The sequence below is a fragment of the Mustela lutreola genome, chromosome 10 (genome assembly GCF_030435805.1).
Source record: "Mustela lutreola isolate mMusLut2 chromosome 10, mMusLut2.pri, whole genome shotgun sequence".
Taxonomy (NCBI): Eukaryota; Metazoa; Chordata; class Mammalia; order Carnivora; family Mustelidae; genus Mustela; species Mustela lutreola.
This window is the reverse complement of record NC_081299.1, coordinates 24,500,955-24,518,169: the sequence shown is the minus strand read 5'-3', so window position 1 is coordinate 24,518,169 and position 17,215 is coordinate 24,500,955.

Here is a 17,215-nt window from a genome sequence, read left to right as displayed (position 1 = left end):
TCATGAAGCTGGTCAGCACCTGCCCCAGCACCTCGGACAGTGACCTGGAAGCGGCTTTCTTCTCTAGCACTATGAGAGCAGGAAGCAGCACACGCAGATGACTTTCACCTGCCAAGGTCAACAGTCCATCTTACTGGCCTGCATCTGGGTCATATGACCTCTCCAGCTCTGTTGAAATCTCATCCGTAGGCACTTAAATCATCTCATTTCCCAGAACACCACTCTTCATGTGATAACATCGTGTTTTGGGACCTAATTCAAGTAGCAAGTGTCTAAATGCCTTGGTAAAACACATGTGTTCTAGAGGCTAGGAGATAATCCCTGTGGAGATTAGGGGCCCTTCCACCTCCATGAAGTTTTTAGGAATCCAGAGCAGTAGCCAGGAGCATGGTAGGTTATCTACAGTGAAAGACAAAACTATTGCACTGTTCACTGGCCACCACTGAGAAAAATCCTGAGAATTCAATCTCTTGATATTGGAGGTAAGCTACCACATTTGGTTATGCTGTGTTGACCTGCTTACCAAGTAACTCATACAGATACTGACTTTGACGGGCCAAGGAAAAGAGAATGGTCACCAGTTGGAAAAGGCTGCAATGTAACCGGTTTGGGTTTTCTGACCCAGGAGGTCTAGTGGTGTCCAAAGTCCCTGGGCAAATGAGTGTACACATACACATACACTCCCAGCAAACTTCCATAAAAGAACCATAGCACTGGGGGACGCCTAGGTGGCTCAGTTAAGCAACTGCCTTCAGCTCAGGTCATGATCCTGGAGCCCCGGGATTGAGTCCCACATTGGGCTCCCAGCTCCATGGGGAGTCTTCTCCTTCTGACCTCCTCCCCTCTCATGCTCTCTCTCTCTCTCTTTCTCTCTCTCTCTCAATTAATTAAATAAATAAATAGAACCATTAGCACTGAGCCTTAAGATTTTGAAGTCATGCTAATTTTGACAATACCTATTTTTTAAGGTGTTTTTTTTTTTTAATATTCTATTTATTCATTTGACAGAGAGAGATCACAAGTAGGCAGAGAGGCAGGCAGAGAAAGAGGAAGGGAAGCAGGCTCCATGCTCAGCAGAGAGCCCGATGCGGGACTCGATCCCAGGACCCTGAGACCACGACCTGAGCCGAAGGCAGCGGCTCAACCCACTGAGCCACCCAGGCGCCCCCTTAAGGTGTTTTTTTTTTTAATTTCATTTATTTGTCAGAGAGAGATCACAAGTCGGCAGAGAGGCAGGCAGAGAGAGAGAGAGATGGGAAGCAGGCTCCCTGCTGAGCAGAGAACCCGATGCGGGGCTCCATCCCAGGACCCTGAGATCATGACCTAAGCGAAGGCAGAGGCTTAAACCCACGGAGTCACCCAGGCATCCCCCCAAAGGCAGACACTAAATGACTAAGCCACCCAGGGTCCCCAACCAATGCCTATCCTTTTAAGAAGCTCATGTTGACTTACTTCTGAGCCCTGTTCCATGCTCTGGGGGTACTAACTACACACTTACTAGCAGATCAGATCTCTCCCATCCCTGAGAACACCGGGATTTTCCTCACTGGAAAAGACACACATTCAAAATATGGATTGCTTCCATGAATGTCAAACCTAAAATATTCACAAAGAAACGTTAGATTTCAATTATTATGAAACTAAAGGCATTTCTCCCCCTTTCCATTACTCTAAGTTCGATTGTAAATTTGTGCATTCACTTTGAGAAGCACAGTGGTTAAAAGGATAGACTCCAGAGTCAGAATGCCTGGATAGACATTTCTAACGCCATCATTTTAAGTAGCTTATGACCTTGGGCATACCATTCAACCTCTTGATCTCATTTTCATCATTTGGGACTGTGAGGATTAAGTGAATACATGTAACAGTGCCTAGCTTGTAGCTAGGCTACATGTATTAGCTAATACTATTTTCATTTACCATCATCCATGTACTTATAAAACCATATTCATCGTGTAGTGTTCCACACACTGCCTCTCATCGGTGAGCTAAGTAATCTAGGGCCAATGCAGCTAAGTCCTGTGGCCCCAGAGAACAGTCAAACGGCTTACTGAAGAACACCGGGAAACAACCTCTTGTGACGGGAAGTTCCATCCCACAGTATGAGGTATATGCTCTGAAACAGTGGCCACTATATGTTCTGCTGCTTGTTTCTGCAACTTTGGTCTTTGCTAGTTGAAAAGTCTCCACACCCAGGGGCGCCTGGGTAGCTCAGGCGGTTGAGCATCTGACTGTTGATTTCGGCTCACATCATGATCAATCTCAGGGTCAGAGGATCAAGCACCCCACATTGGGCTCCACACTGGGCATGGAGCCAGCTTAAGATTCTCTCTCACTCTCCCTCTGCCCCTTCCCTGCTTGTTCTCTCCCTCTCTCTCCCTCTGTCTAAAAAAAAAAAAAAAGAGCCTCAGTACCCAGAAGAGAAATACTTCCACCAGCACACACAACGACGAGTCCTTTGGACCAACATTTTCCCTGGTATTATAAGATATGTTGTTGTTGCTAGCTTGATCGTGTAATCCTTAAGTTGTTGAGGTAGAATTCTGACTCAGCTAGGATGAACATCACCCAGAGGTGGATACATGACTAATGAGACTTTGGATATCTCCTTTTAGGGAGTATGTTTAGATCCCTAAAAGGCCAAACTAGCATAGATATGGCAAACTGGCCATCAGCATCTCTCCCAACCTCTTCCTCATACTGCCAAAGCTGAAAAGTTAAACGCTATTTTCCAGAAACCCTTGCGGTTAACATTCTGCACACAAATTAGGGTCTACAAATTGCATCCATTTATATAAGAGTTGGGAGGAGAAAGTAAAGTCAAGGTCACCTCCCAGCTATATGGTTATTGCTTTGTGTTCCTGGCAACCTTGGGTTACTCTTCAGCAGCATTCTGGGGTGCAGTCATTACTCCATGAGGGGGAAGGCAGAGTGGGGGGGCAGGGAGCAGGGCTTCTGAGCCTGAGATTGAAGCCACAAAGGTGTGTGTGTGTGTGTGTGTGTGTGTGTATGTTTTAACCATCCCTTCACCATTTTTTAAAAAGATTTTATTTATTTATTTATTTATTTATTTGACAGACAGAGATCACAAGTAGGCAGAGAGGCAGGCAGAGAGAGAGGAGGAAGCAGGCTCCCCGCTGAGCAGAGAGCCCGATATGGGGCTCAATCCCAGGACCCCGGGATCATGACCTGAGCCGAAGGCAGAGGCTTTAACCCACTGAGCTACCCAGGCGCCCCTCCCTGGGTACAGTTGTACAGTTTAAAACTGTACAACTCCGCAAAAAATAAACTGTCCAACTCAGGATTTTAAATATATTCATAAAATTGTGCAACCATCACTACTATCTAATTCCAAAACATTTCCATCTCCCTCATAGCAATCAGTAGTAGTCAGTTCCAGTTCCCTCATCTCCCTAGCCCAGCTCTGGCAACCACTAATCTATGACCTTGTCTGCTCTGGACATTCTGGACATTCTGTATGAATGGAATCATACAATAGATTACCTTTCGTGTCTGGCCTCTTTCCCTTGACACAAGGTTTACAAGGCCCATCCATGTTGTAGCATGTGTCCAAACATCATTCCTTTATGGCTGCATAATACTCCATTGTATTTTGTCCAGATATACCATATTTTGTTCACCCATTCATCAGTTGATGGACATGTAAATTCCACTTTTTGGCTACTGTGACCAATGCTGCTATGAATAATGGTGTATGAAAATCTGTTCAAGTCCCCGTTTTCAATTCTTTTGGGTCTATATCCAGACACGGAATTGCTGCATCATATGGAAATTCTATGTTTAATTTTTTAAAAGATTTTATTTACTTATTTGGCAGAGAGAGACACAGCGGGAGAGGGAACACAAGCAGGGAGAGTAGGAGAGGGAGAAGCAGGCTTCCCGCTGAGCAAGGAGCCCAATGTGGGGCTGGATCCCAGGACCCTGGGACCATGACCTGAGCCAAGGGCAGACGCTTAACAACTGAGCCACCCAGGTGCCCTTCTATATTTAATTTTTTGAGGAACCACCATCCTGTTTCCACAGAGGCTATATCATTTTATCCACCAGCAGTATACAAGGGTTTCAGTTCCTCCACATCCCTGCCAATCCTTGATACTATCTGTCTTTGTTTTGTAGCCATCCCAGTGGGCATGAAAGCGGTATGCCGTTACAGTTTGTGCTTCTCTAATGACTAATAATGTTGAGCATCTTTTCCCTTACTCCTTGGCTGTTTGTAGGTTTTATTTGAAGAAATACCTATTCAGATCCCTTGCTTATTTTTAAATTGGGTCATTTGTCTTTTGTATCGTTGAGTCAAAAGAACTTTTTATATATTCTGGTTAAAATTCCCTTAACTGACATACGACTCACAAATTCTTTCTTCCATTCCATGGACTGTCTTTTCCCTTGGTACGTTCTTCAGTACGAGGATTCTAGGGGTGGCCTCCTGACTCATCACCTTCCTGATTGTGGCCAGAGCTGCTCTGGGGTCTTGTTCTAAGAGTCACTCCGGGAGGTTCATCCCAGAACCCGCTCCTCCAGCCCTTCCAACTATTTCTTTCAACATAGGATTTCCTGTATTAACTCCTTTTCTGCTTGAACTAATTAGGGTCGTTTATGTGTCCTGTGGCTGAGCCCTGACTGATAAAGAGCACACCTTGAAACCTTCCAGCAAGGATAGGACGTGGCATTTTGCTAGAGCTGATGGGAAACCACGCTATAACAATAATACAATCCTGGAAAGTCAGATTTGGAAGCGTCTTTGAAAATCCACTGGTCCAACCCTTTCATTTGCCAAATGGAGAAGGAAATTGAGACGCAATGAGGAAGACACGCAAGCCATGAGGCTGAGTGCCCACAGTTCCCGCAGCTTCTGCCGCAGCCGGTGAACCTGAGCTGATCTTGCTCCACGACATCTGTGATCTAGGTCACATAAATCCAGCCCTCCCAACCTTCCTGCAGCTGATTGGACACAGGATTTGGGCCCAAGCCAAATGTCGCCATGAACAACCTAGATGTGACAGGAACCAACCACGGGTGTGAGACTGCCCAGTATGGGGGACACGAGTGCTAAAGGACACCCAGAGAACATCACCATGTCATTGTCCCTATTCTCCAGGGACCTCAGGGGCTGCTGATGTGTCTTCCCTGCCAACCTCACTTCCTCCCTGTCCTGTCCCTCGCCCCCATTACTGAAAGTCAGCTGAGCCTGGCTCTTCCTTGCCCACTTCTTCCTTGGCCACTGGTTTTCTGGGGATCACAGCTAGATTTAAAAAAAAAAAAAGCAGGCCACAGATGCAGATCTGGAATTACAGATCTTGTGCTCTTTCAACTTAGACAAGACAGTGCAACATGCGAGTGGGGGCTTCCTGAGTGCTGGGGGAGTGGAAGAGGCTGCTGGCTCGGGGGGGGGGGGGTTGAATTCTGAAGCCTGAGTTGTCATCAGAAAGATCCAGCAAGGGCAGGATAACGGCCCCTCATCTTAGCCCTCACTGGAGATGCTGCTTCTCTTTTCTTCTATGGGTCTGCCATTGCGAGTGGCTTGGGAAAGAGTTCTTTCCCGCTTGGCCATTTCTGAGCCCCTGCCTTTGAGGAAGTTCATTCGTTGTTCACTGTATGCGGACAGGGGCCCTGCTCAGACTCTCTGCTTGGACATTGAAACTGACACCCAGAGGCAGACCCAGGCCACAGGGTTGGGAAATCACCGAGTCAAAATGGCACCGGAAACCAAAGATGTGAATGAGGGGAGGATTGGTCTTTCTTTTCTCATAAACTTTTCACTGATGAGAGCCCTGAAAGGAGCAACCAGAGAAGGGGGAAGGGGAGCCCGGAGGGAACAAAACACCGGAATCCGAGTTGGGGGAGAAGTCCGGGAAGGAAAGCCTGGTGAGCTGACGTGTGGAATGGGTCAAGCTGCCCGAGAACTGGGTTTGTCAGATGGGCAGTAATGGCTAACTTCAGACAGAGCAATTTCAGGAGACAGCAGCAGTAGAGAACGAGTTTCATTCAGCTGAGGTGTGAGTGGACAGGAAGGAGGTAGAGATGGTAGACAATTCTCTCCTAAGAAGGGGAGATATTTTAGGAGAGACTCGTGCATGTTTGGAGTCTCAGGAGGAAACAGGGAGAGAAAGGAAGCGATTTCATGGCTCTCTGCCACTAGAAACCAGAGAGACAAAATCAGGCACAGGCAGAGGGGTTGGCTGTGGACACAGAAGGGGCCCCTCCCCTCTCAGCTTGGAGGGACATGAAGACAACCATGAGATTTAACGTCCTTCCCAAAGGGGGTAATCTTCACTCTGAGAAGATATACAATGCCTACGACAGAACAGATGGCTGATAAATAAATACCAGGACTTCCTACCCGCCCCCCGCCCCCGGCTGTGCCGCCTCAGTCCTCTGAGGCCACATGTGACGTCATTTGGGGCTGTTCCAAGGCTAAAGAACACAGCCAGCGCTGGAGAAATGCAAGGCAATCCCAAACTTTTCTGGAATTTCAGAGGGTAGAGGGTGCTTTCTCCTGAGGCTCCTAAGTTGGGAAGACATTAAGGAAGTGTGGATCTTCCACTATGGGGACACACTTCCTGACACTGAAACCACACAGAGAAAGGCAGAACTGAGAAGTGGAAGGCAAGAGACAGGGACACTGTGGGAAGACACCAGACAACATCGTTTTAGGGCTTGGATCAAACCATGCCTAAAGCCCCTGAACTTTCCCATACCATAATCCTACAAATACTTCCCCTTTCTCAAAAGCCCATTTCTGTTAGGCTTCTGTCACCTATACCTGAAGGAAGAGGGGTGATGACCCCTGACTCACAGAACTGGCAGGATTGAGGTGGGGTACAGACAGTGAGGTTTTCCTCATCCCAGTCCGGGAGGTCAGCATGCCCTGCAATGCCACTGCGCTTGAAACTCAGACCCCGTATCTAACACAGGTGGGAGCTTAGAGACTTGGTAGAAATCCGTCACGAGGTTGTGTGTGTCAGATGTTTTCTCAAGCCTTTCATTTGGAGTCAAAGACACAAATTTTGCAGCCAGAATAATGAATAATAAAAGCTAATATTTCTGAGGCGCCTGGGTGGCTCAGTGGGTTAAAGCCTCTGCCTTCGACTCAGGTCATAATCCCAGGGTCCTGGGATCAAGCCCTGCATCCGGCTCTCTGCTCAGCAGGGAGCCTGCTTCCCCCTCTCTCTCTGCCTACTTGTGATCTCTGTCAAATAAATAAATAAAATCTTTAAAAAAAAAAAAAAAGCTAATATTTCTGAGGCACCCCTCCTATGCCAGGCTCTAAGAGCTTTACACAAAAGAATTCACCAAATCTTCCCAGTAACACAAAGAAGTAGGTACCACTGTTACTCTCCCATTTTACGTTTGAGAATCTGAGACACACAACAATTTGCCTAAGGTCACGAAGCTAGACAGGCGAGAGCTACCATTTGAATTCAGGCAGCCTGACCCCTGATGGTGCGTGCCCACGGCTTTGCCAAGACAGACTGCCTGTGGCCAGCACTGGCTGATGGTCACATGCTTTGCAGGATTGAAAAAGCCTGTCTCTTCAGGTCAAAGCTAACGTGAGTGGGAACAAAGGCAGGAAGGCAGGAAACATAACGCCGCCCAAGCCCTTCCTGCCTGTCCCCCGTAACAGGACAGTTCCCCGAGGTAAAGAGCCTTCCCCTGGAATGCAGCCTCGTGGTCAGAGCTGACCCCGAGGCAGAAGTAAAGAGGGAGGCCCTGGGCTGAGGATTGGGAGGTCCCGTTGCTGACAGACGCTCCCCCCATACCCCCACCCTCCCACCCCCTCCACCCCCATCAAGATTCAGACACCATAGTTCAGAGTTCTTTTGACTTGGTTCTTAGTAGAGTTATCCAAACATGAACACTTAGAAACCTCCCGCATCTTCTAAGGCAGGGGTTTTCCCCCCAAGAAACCCAAATCCTGACACAAGGAAGCCTGCAGTGATCACCCCAGTGCTATGTCTTGGTTCCCAACAACACTAACAGGATGTCTTCAAAATCCTTCTAAGAGGTGGCCATGAAGTTACAAGAATAGGGGAGACCTGGGGCGCCTGGGTGTCTCAGTCATTAAGCACCTGCCTCTGGCTCAGGTCATGTTCCCAGGGTACTGGGATGGAGCCCCACATCCGGCTCTCTGCTCAGTGGGAGCCTGCTTCTCCCTCACCCACTCCCCTGGCTTGTATTCCTTCTCTCTCTTTGTGTCTCTGTCAAATAAATAAAATCTTAAAAAAAAAAAAAAATAGGCGCTACCCCCACTAACAGGGCACAGCTGACAGACTGGCTTCACTCATCCTTGCTGTTCTCCCCAAGATGCAACACACACCACTGACCATTGGGTGCTATTTTGTCTCCCCTCCTTTTCCAGGTAGGAGTGTTTATTTAGAATTACCTTGTGTTTCCTCCACCAGTGCACCACGGTATCATGTATGCGGCTGATTCACATTATTGTTTATCTTTAACAATATCTAATAAACATCTAAAACAAAACAAGTGTTTCCCAAACTTCTTGGTCTAAGATCCCCTTACACTCTGAAAAATTGAAGACCTGAAAAAGCTTTTGATTATATGGGTTACAATACTGATGTTTGCCATATTTGAATTAAAGTTAAGAGTTTTAGAGACACCTGGGTGGCTTAGTGGGTTAAGTGCCTGCCTTTGGCTCAGGTCATGAACCCAGGGTCGGAGGATCCCTGCTCAGTGGGGAGTCTGCTTCTCCCTCTGCCTACCGCTCCCCCTGCTTGTGCTCTCCCTCGCCCTCTCTAACAAATAGGTAAATAAAAACTTTTTTAAAAACCATAAAAATAGGGGTGTCTGGGTGGCTCAGTGGGTTAAACCTCCGCCTTCGGCTCAGGTCATGATCCCAGGGTCTTGGGGTCTCTCAGGTCATGATCCCAGGGTCTTGGGATTGAGCCCAGCATAGGGCTTTCTGCTCAGCAGGGAGCCTGCTTCCTCCTCTCTCTCTCTGCCTGCCTGTCTGCCTGTGATCTCTGTCTGTCAAATAAACAAATAAGATCTTTAAAAAAAAAAAAGTCTGGTTTCATAAAAGGCAGCTAGACTCCCGTATCTGCTTCTTTATTCAATCTGTTGAGATATGTTGTTTTAGTTGAAGTATCTGAACAAAATTCAGCCTCATACAGATATAAAAATGGAAAAAGGAGGATTATTTTTAAAAGCCTATTCAGATAACTGTGGAGATTCCTCTTTTTTTCTTTTTTTTAAGAGAAGAAAACGAACACAGTCCCCACTACCATAAATCATGTAACCAAGTCTCCCACATTTGAGGAAATGAAAAAGGTCAGCAACACCCAGAGTGCGATGGGTGGGTCTAGAACTGGGAAACGCACCTGCATGATCATGCTTTTCCCCTGCTGGGGAAGTCTATGGATATTTCTTTTTGATATTCTATCAAAACTTAACACATGATAGTTCTGTAAAATTTAGTTTCAGGGTGGAACCTGAAACCAGTCAATCTTTCATTAAATTAAAATACATTGGTCCATCTTCCACTTTGAATGCATCTTTTTTTTTTTTTTAAGATTTTATTTATTTATTTAACAGACAAGAGATCACAAGTAGGCAGAGACGCAGGCGCGGGGGTGGGGGATGGAGGAAGCAGGCTCCCCACTGAGCAGGGCCGATCCCAGGACCCGGAGATCATGACCTGAGCCGAAGGGAGAGGCTTTAACCCACTGAGCCACCCAGGCACCCTTGAATGCATCTTTTATCTAGGAATGATTTTGTAACACTTGGAACATAGGGTTCAGTGAGCTCTTCTCCACAGATCTTCCAAATGTCCACATGTTATTATACAATATTTTTAAAAGTCGTATTTGTTAATGTCACTGTTGATCTTATCAAAGTCTTTAAGTGTTAGGAAGCTATTAAGCTCACAGGGGTGGATACAAATATTCCCAAAGGCTGATTTTCACTCAAAAACTGAAATTTTATTATTATTTTTATTATTATTTTTTAAAGATTTTATTTATTTACTTGACAGAGAGAGATCACAAGTAGGCAGAGAAGCAGGCAGAGAGAGAGAGGAGGAAGCAGGCTCCCTGCCGAGCAGAGAGCCCGATGCGGGACTCGATCCCAGGACCCTGAGATCATGACCTGAGCCGAAGGCAGCGGCCTAACCCACTGAGCCACCCAGGCACCCTGAAATTTTATTATTAACAGCAAATATTGTCAATTTTCCCCCTTGAATCGATCAGCTCACTTCTTTTAGAGAAAATGTCCACCAAAAAAAAATATATATATATATATAACTATAGATACAGATTTGCATAATCAAGGTGTGTCTTTCCATCCTTCTTTCGGGTAGAAATGGTGTCAAATTTGCAACGAGCAGCTAGTTCAGCTTGCTGCTCAAATATTACAAGTGCTTTTCCTGGGAAAACCACGGTCCTTAGGCATCTAGCAGAACTCTTCCCACTGTGTCAAAATGTTTTGTTTTTTTTTTTAAGATTTTATTTATTTATTTATTTATTTTTAAAGATTTTATTTATTTATTTGGGAGAGAGAGAGAATGAGAGAGAGAGAGCATAAGTGGAGAAAGGTCAGCGGGAGAAGCAGTAGGACTCGATTCCAGGACTCCAGGATCATGACCTGAGCTGAAGGCAGTTGCTTAACCAACTGAGCCACCCAGGCGCCCAAGATTTTATTTATTTATTTGAGACTGAGAGAGCGAGCACAAACAGGGGGAGCATCAGAAGGAGAGAAAGAAGCAGGCACCCCATTGAGCAAGGACTCCAATGAGTGGCTAGATGCCAGGACCCTGGGATCATGACCTTAAGCTAAAGGCAGACACTTGATCAAGTAACCCACCCAAGTGTCCCTTATCAAGTCATTCTTCAGCAAAACTGCTTTATTTATTTCCTTTGTTGTGCAGCCAGGGGAGGAAGGATTACAATGACCACAAGTGTACCTGCAGCCATGCCTCACTTTACCTGAAGGGGCCAGCTGTTCTAACTGCCATGGCTTTCTCACCACCAAAAAGGGCAAAAATAACATCTTAGTATTATTAGGAACATAATTTTGACTTCACGGAACCTCTAAAATGTTCTTGGGGATGCTCAGGGGTTTGGAGACCACACTTTAAGAAGCACTGAATTTTTTTTTTTTTAGTAGGCTCCACATCCAGCATGGAACCCAATGCCAGACTTGAACTCACAACCCTGAGATCAAGACCCGAGTTGAGATCAAGAGTCAGGTGCTTAACCAACCAAGCCACCCAGGTGCCCCACTCTTTCTTCTTTATATCACCTTGGTGCCCTTGTCAAAAAAAAAAAAAAATTGACCACCTGTGTATTTTTATTTCTGGTTTATTTATTTCTTTATATAAGTTTTTACTCTCAAATCTCAAATATTGACCTATATGTCTACCCTTATGCCCAGTATCACGTTGTCTGGATTACCGTAGCTTTGTAGTATATTTTGAAATTGCAAAGTATGAACCTTCCAACTACTTACTTCTTTTTCAAGATTGTTGTGGCTATTTTGGATCTTTTGCATTTCCGTACGAATTTTAGGATCCTCTTGTCAATTTCTGCAAAACAAGGGCAGGGGGAGCTTGGATTCTGATAGGGATTGCAACAAATCTGTAGATCACTGGGGAGAACGGCCGTCCTAACTATATTAAGTCTTACGATCCACGACACCAGAATGGCTCGTCATTTATTGATGTCTTTTCAATTTTCTTTATGTTACTGATTTTAAGCAGAAGAGTGCCATAATCTGGTTTATACTTCGGGAAGATGACTCAGGAGTGTGTGGAAAAACAAGTGGGGGCCACAGGAGATGCCACATGAACAAGGGCGGTAGTAGCAGGGGCCAAGAGGACAGCACTTGTCACAGAATCATTAGGAGCTAACTCAGCAGGACTTGATGATTGACTCTGTGTAGAAACAGAAAAGTGTAAAGAACGACCCCCAGGTTTTTGTCTTGGGTACACGGTGATACTAAGAAAATACTCCAGGAGGGCGCCTGGGTGGCTCAGTGGGTTGGGCCTCTGCCTTCGGCTGGGGTCATGATCTCAGGGTCCTGGGATCGAGTCCCATATCGGGCTCTCTGCTTGGCAGGGAGCCTGCTTTCCTCCCTCTCTCTCTGCCTGCGTCTCTGCCTACTTGTGATCTCTGTCAAATAAATAAATAAAATCTTAAAAAAAGAAAAAAGAAAGAAAGAAAATACTCCAGGAGCCGTCTGGGAGAAAAGAGGGAATATCAGCTAGGGCATGCTGAGCTTGAGATGACTGGGACACCCGGAAGAAAGGGCAGGAGACTGGATATTTGGGTCTAATGCTCAGAGGACCGTAGGCCGGCTGCAGTGATTTGAGAATTGTCATATAAAAGGAGAGCCAAGAGATGACATGAACCAGCCAACGGGAACAATATAGGAAGCAGAAAGGATACAAAAGATTACTAATATTTCAAGGTAGAGCATAGGGCCCTTGGGTGGCTCCGTCGGTTAAGTGACCCACTCTTGATTTCAGCTCAGGTCATGATCTCGGGGGTCTGAGATCAAGACCTGCATCAGCTCTGCACTCGGCCGCAAGTCTATTAGAGATTATCTTCCTCACCCTCTGCTCTCCCCCTGAGCGCGCGCTCTCTCTCTCTCTCAAATAAATAAATAAATAAATAAATATTTAAAAAAAGAAATAGTGGTGCCTGGGTGGCTCAGAGGGTTAAGCCTCTGCCTTCGGCTCAGGTCATGATCTCAGGGTCCTGGGATTGGCCCCTGCATCCGGCTCCCTGCTCAGCAGGCAGCCTGCTTCCCCCGCTCGCTCTCTGCTTGCCTCTCTGCCTACTTGTGATCTCTCTCTCTCTGTCAAATAAATAAATGAAATCTTAAAAAAAAAAAAAAAAAAAAGGATGGATCTAGAGAGTATAGTGCTAAGTGAAACCAGCCAGTCCGAGAAAGACAAATAGTGGGTGGTACCACTCATATGTGGAATTCAAGAAACAAAACAAAGGAACAAAGAAAAAAAAAGAGACCAACCAAAACAGACTCTTTTTTTCTTTCAAAGATTTTATTTATTTATTTGTCAGAGGGACAGCAGAGAGAGCACAAGCAGGGGGAGCAGCAGGCGGAGGGAGAAGCAGGCTCCCCGCTGAGCAAGGAGCCCCTGGGATCATGACCTGAGCCCAAGGCAGCCGTTTAACCACTTAAAGGACTGAGCCACCCAGATGTTCCCAAAACATCTGGGCAGAGAACAAACCAGCGGTGTCCAGAGGGGAGGTGGGGGGGGTCATAGGGGAAATGGGGTGGGGGGGAGATTAAGAGGACACTTACCTTGACAAACACTGAATAACGTACAGAAATGCTGAATCACTATATTGTTCATCTGAAACTAAAAGAACACCGTGTGTTAACTATACCAGGATTAGAATAAAATAAAGTAAAAAAGAAAAAAGAAAAGAAAACGTGCCCAAAGGAGACTGAGAAAGAACAAGCAAGGGGAACCAGTGTCCTGCGTGCAGGGGGAGCGGCTAACCACGACCAGCCCCACGCTGAACCTCTTCCCTTGGATTCACGGAGTTAGAAGGTGCTGGGGGGCTGGACCGGGCTCTTCCGGAGCCACAGTGCAGTGGGGGAGGGGGAGGGGTGGTTGAGAAGATGGAGGCAGCACAGGATAATTCATTCCAGAAGTTTGGAGGGGAAGGGAAAGGACATGAAAAAGAAGTACCCAGAAATGTAAAGGGAGTCGAGGGGATGTGGATAGAAGAGACTCGGGTGTGTTTCCGGGCTGGTGGGGAGCATTAGCTAAAAGGGGGAGAATTAGAAAGGGCGTGAGGTCCACGTGGAGCCCCAAGGCCTGCCTGGGAGGAGGAGAAAGCTGCTGAGTGGCTTTGAAATAGTGTTTTTCAAATGTGAATGGGCACACCCATCACACTTCTCAAATCTCCCCTCTCCTCCCTAGGTTCAAGTCGAGGCGTCACCCCAGCCACCTTCAGAGGCTCAGCCTTGTGGGGCGGGCTCACCAGACAAGCGGCCAGGAGGGGCTGACTGAACAGAAGGAAAGAGAATGAGCCAGTGGTCTCTGTGAAGTCAGGGGTTGAAGCACTGGGAGGCGGAAGACCCGCAAAGCTGCAGGAGGGGCCCTGGCGGGACCCTTGAGGTTGGGGTTCCAGAGGGGCCCATTTAAGGCGTGGCCCCAGAGAACACAATGGGGTCCCGATGAAGGTCACTGAGGAGGTCAAAGAAGCGTGTCAGAGGGTCATTTACATGGATGATCAGAGCAGTAGGACAGATCACCTGACAGAAATTCTGAAACCCAAGTCCCTGCTGGATGGTGGGGGGTGACCAGGAAAGCAAGAGGCCAGGGCGATGAGAAGGGCTGGGAGAGCAGAACCAGGGGCCAGGAGTCTCAGAGGGGGAGAAACTGACCTAGGTGCACAGGAGAAAACCCTCCTACGTGTGAGTGTGTCTTGTCTGTGAGGGCAGGGAGGACTGTGGGTCATTCAGATTTCTTCTTTACACTTTCCTGCGATTTCCTCCAAGTTTCCTGCAATGATTTTTTTTTTTTTTGTAGAAATGTAAAAGATAGGGGGGAAAAATTCAAATAACAAACGCCCCCGTTCACAGCATCTAGAATCCGTCATTGTAAACATCCCCCAGTCCCCTGTGAGGCCCTCCTCCCCTCAGACAAGCAGGATCAGTAGGTTTCTGTGTTTCGCACACATGTACAGACACCTATGGTAGAATTGCGCACGTGTATACGCACACGTCAAACAGACGGTAGGTTTGTGCCTGAGTGTTTCATTTACATGGGGAAGTGTTCCAGTAATGGGGTTGTGGGGAGTAACGGGGGTGGGGGGGAGGAGCGGACGGGACTGAAGCCCTCTCCAGTGGAGTGGCTCAGCAGGGAGGCGGGGCACCCTAGAAGCCCCAGCCTTCAGTGCTGGGCCACCCCTGGCCGTTAACTGTTCCAGAAAGAGGGGGAGTTACTACTTTTATTTCTCTGGCCAGGTTTCTACGTGCTCTCATGTCTCACAAGTCATTTGCACCTCAGAGATCTAGGAGGCAGGGAGGCAATCATTATCCCCGTTTGACAGGTGGGGAGACTGAGGCCTGAGAAAGGCAGAGAGCTGCACTGATGTCACAGTGAATTGGTAGAGGACCAGAGCTTGGCCCAGGTTTCTTCTCCGAAGCCCAGGCCAGTGCACGGAAGGGTGGGGTAGAAGCAAGGAACGCTGGGTGGCTTGGACTTTGGCCACTTAGCAATAAGGAAGAAAATGGAAATAACTTCAGGCAACTAAGGCTGGGGCATGGGAAACTGGGAAGAAACAGATGGGCAATTCACCCTTCTCAGAGGTCTCGGCCAGCAGACCCACCCCTAGAGGCTGGTGCTCCTTTTCCTCCCCCACGGTCCCCTCCCCCACTCAAGAGTCTTCACAAGTACACAAGACTCAGCCCTACCACTGACACACACTATGTGATCTTTTTTTTTTTTTTTAAGATTTTATTTATTTATTTATTGGAGAGAGAGAGCACAAGCAGGGAAAAAAGCTGGCGAAGGGAGAAGCAGGCTCCCCGCTGAGCAAGGATCCTGATGTGAGGCTCGATCCCAGGACTTTGGCATCATGACCTGAGCCGAAGGCAGACCTTAACTGCTTAACCAACTGAGCCACCCAGATGTCCCTGCTGTGTCATCTCTGAAAAGCCTTTTACCTGTCTGGGCCTCGATTTTCTCCTCTTTAAAACAGGGTAATAACCTTGAGCTCAGTATTGTTCCAAGGGTGGAAAGAGAGAACCCTCCTGTATGCATCTGAAAGCAGAGACCTTGAAGAGGCCTGGGTCCCCAGCCTAACTCCCAGAAGGCCCAGATGGTCTCAGTGTCCAGGGAACTGCCTGACACGACTGCACAGTCCACACGCTCAGGTACAGGAAATCTGGCATCCGCTTTGCAGGGACGGATGGGCTGTCCAGCGCGGTCCCTGGGAGGTAGCCTGTGTCCGCAGACAGTTGTTGGTGGAGTGGGGCAGGGCGGTGGCAATGAGGGGGACTTTTCTTGCTCTCTTTGTAACAAAAGCAAGACATGAATCAAGATGCACTGTAGACTCCTACAGTATAGCCCCGGATAAAACAGCCAAATCTTTCCCTCCCTCTCCTTGGGGGCCACCCCCTCCCTCGGCTGTCACTTTGGTGCTTTGCTTGCTGTTAGGAACGGCTCGTCCATAACCATCATTAAAGGCATGCCCGTCTTTTGCACTTTCTGGTGTGTAAGATGAAGACCTAGAAATTGAACTGCTGGGTAGCAGATACAAGTGTTTGACCCCTTCAATGCGGGTAAGTACCGCCCAGCCGCCCTGCAAAAAGGTTGCCTCTGAGGACATAAAAATCCAAATGCCAGCCTGGGAGGGGTCAGCGCAAGGGTTTCTTGTCTCCCACCCTGAGAGCCTCTCTCCCTACACTGCCCCTGCTGGGCATGGTCTCCCTTCAAACCGCAGAAGCCTGCGGGGGAAGCCTGTCTGCTGGGGGTTATCAGACCAGCCTGCCCCACTGTGGCCAACACCCAAGGGGGCTCCCCAGCCCCAGTGTCAGATGGCCACACTCACACCTTTAGCTCTGTGTGCTGACCAGGTGTCTGACACACAGGGCACATGGCTGGCACCAGTACGGGTGTGCAGGAGGGGACACATTCAGTGGACATTCAGTGGACATCTGGTGCTCCACGCAGCAAGCCAGCCCCTGCCCTTAAGGCGCTGCCCAGTGGGGTAGGGATGCAGACCAGGAACTCATGCTGCCTGGATACCAGGAGAGGGCCTCCCAGAGGCCTGCTCCAGGGGCTAAGAAAGCCCAGAGAGGCAGCCACAGCATGGCCATCCCCGGGCAGGTGGGCACAGAGACCTGAATGGGAATCTGGGGTCCCCCTTAGCCATCACTTCCGGCTGGGTGCTCTTGGGTGGGTCCTCTTCTAGATAGGAGGAGGAAACAGGGGAGGGCAGGGTCCATCCTAGCCCAGTAAAGCGGCTCATTAACCAACAACCAGGATAAGTAAAGCCCCCACTGTGTGTTTCTGCAAGGTCTACACTTGGTCTTTGAAGGTACTCTAGAGAATTTCCTAAGTGTTTTCTTAACTCATTTTTTTCTGTATCTCCTTTTGTCTCACGGCCTTAAAGGACAGCAATTGTTATCCCTGATTTTTCAGTGAGAGAACAGAGAACCCCCACTCCCATCCCCGAGACAGAGAAATAAAGCGCCT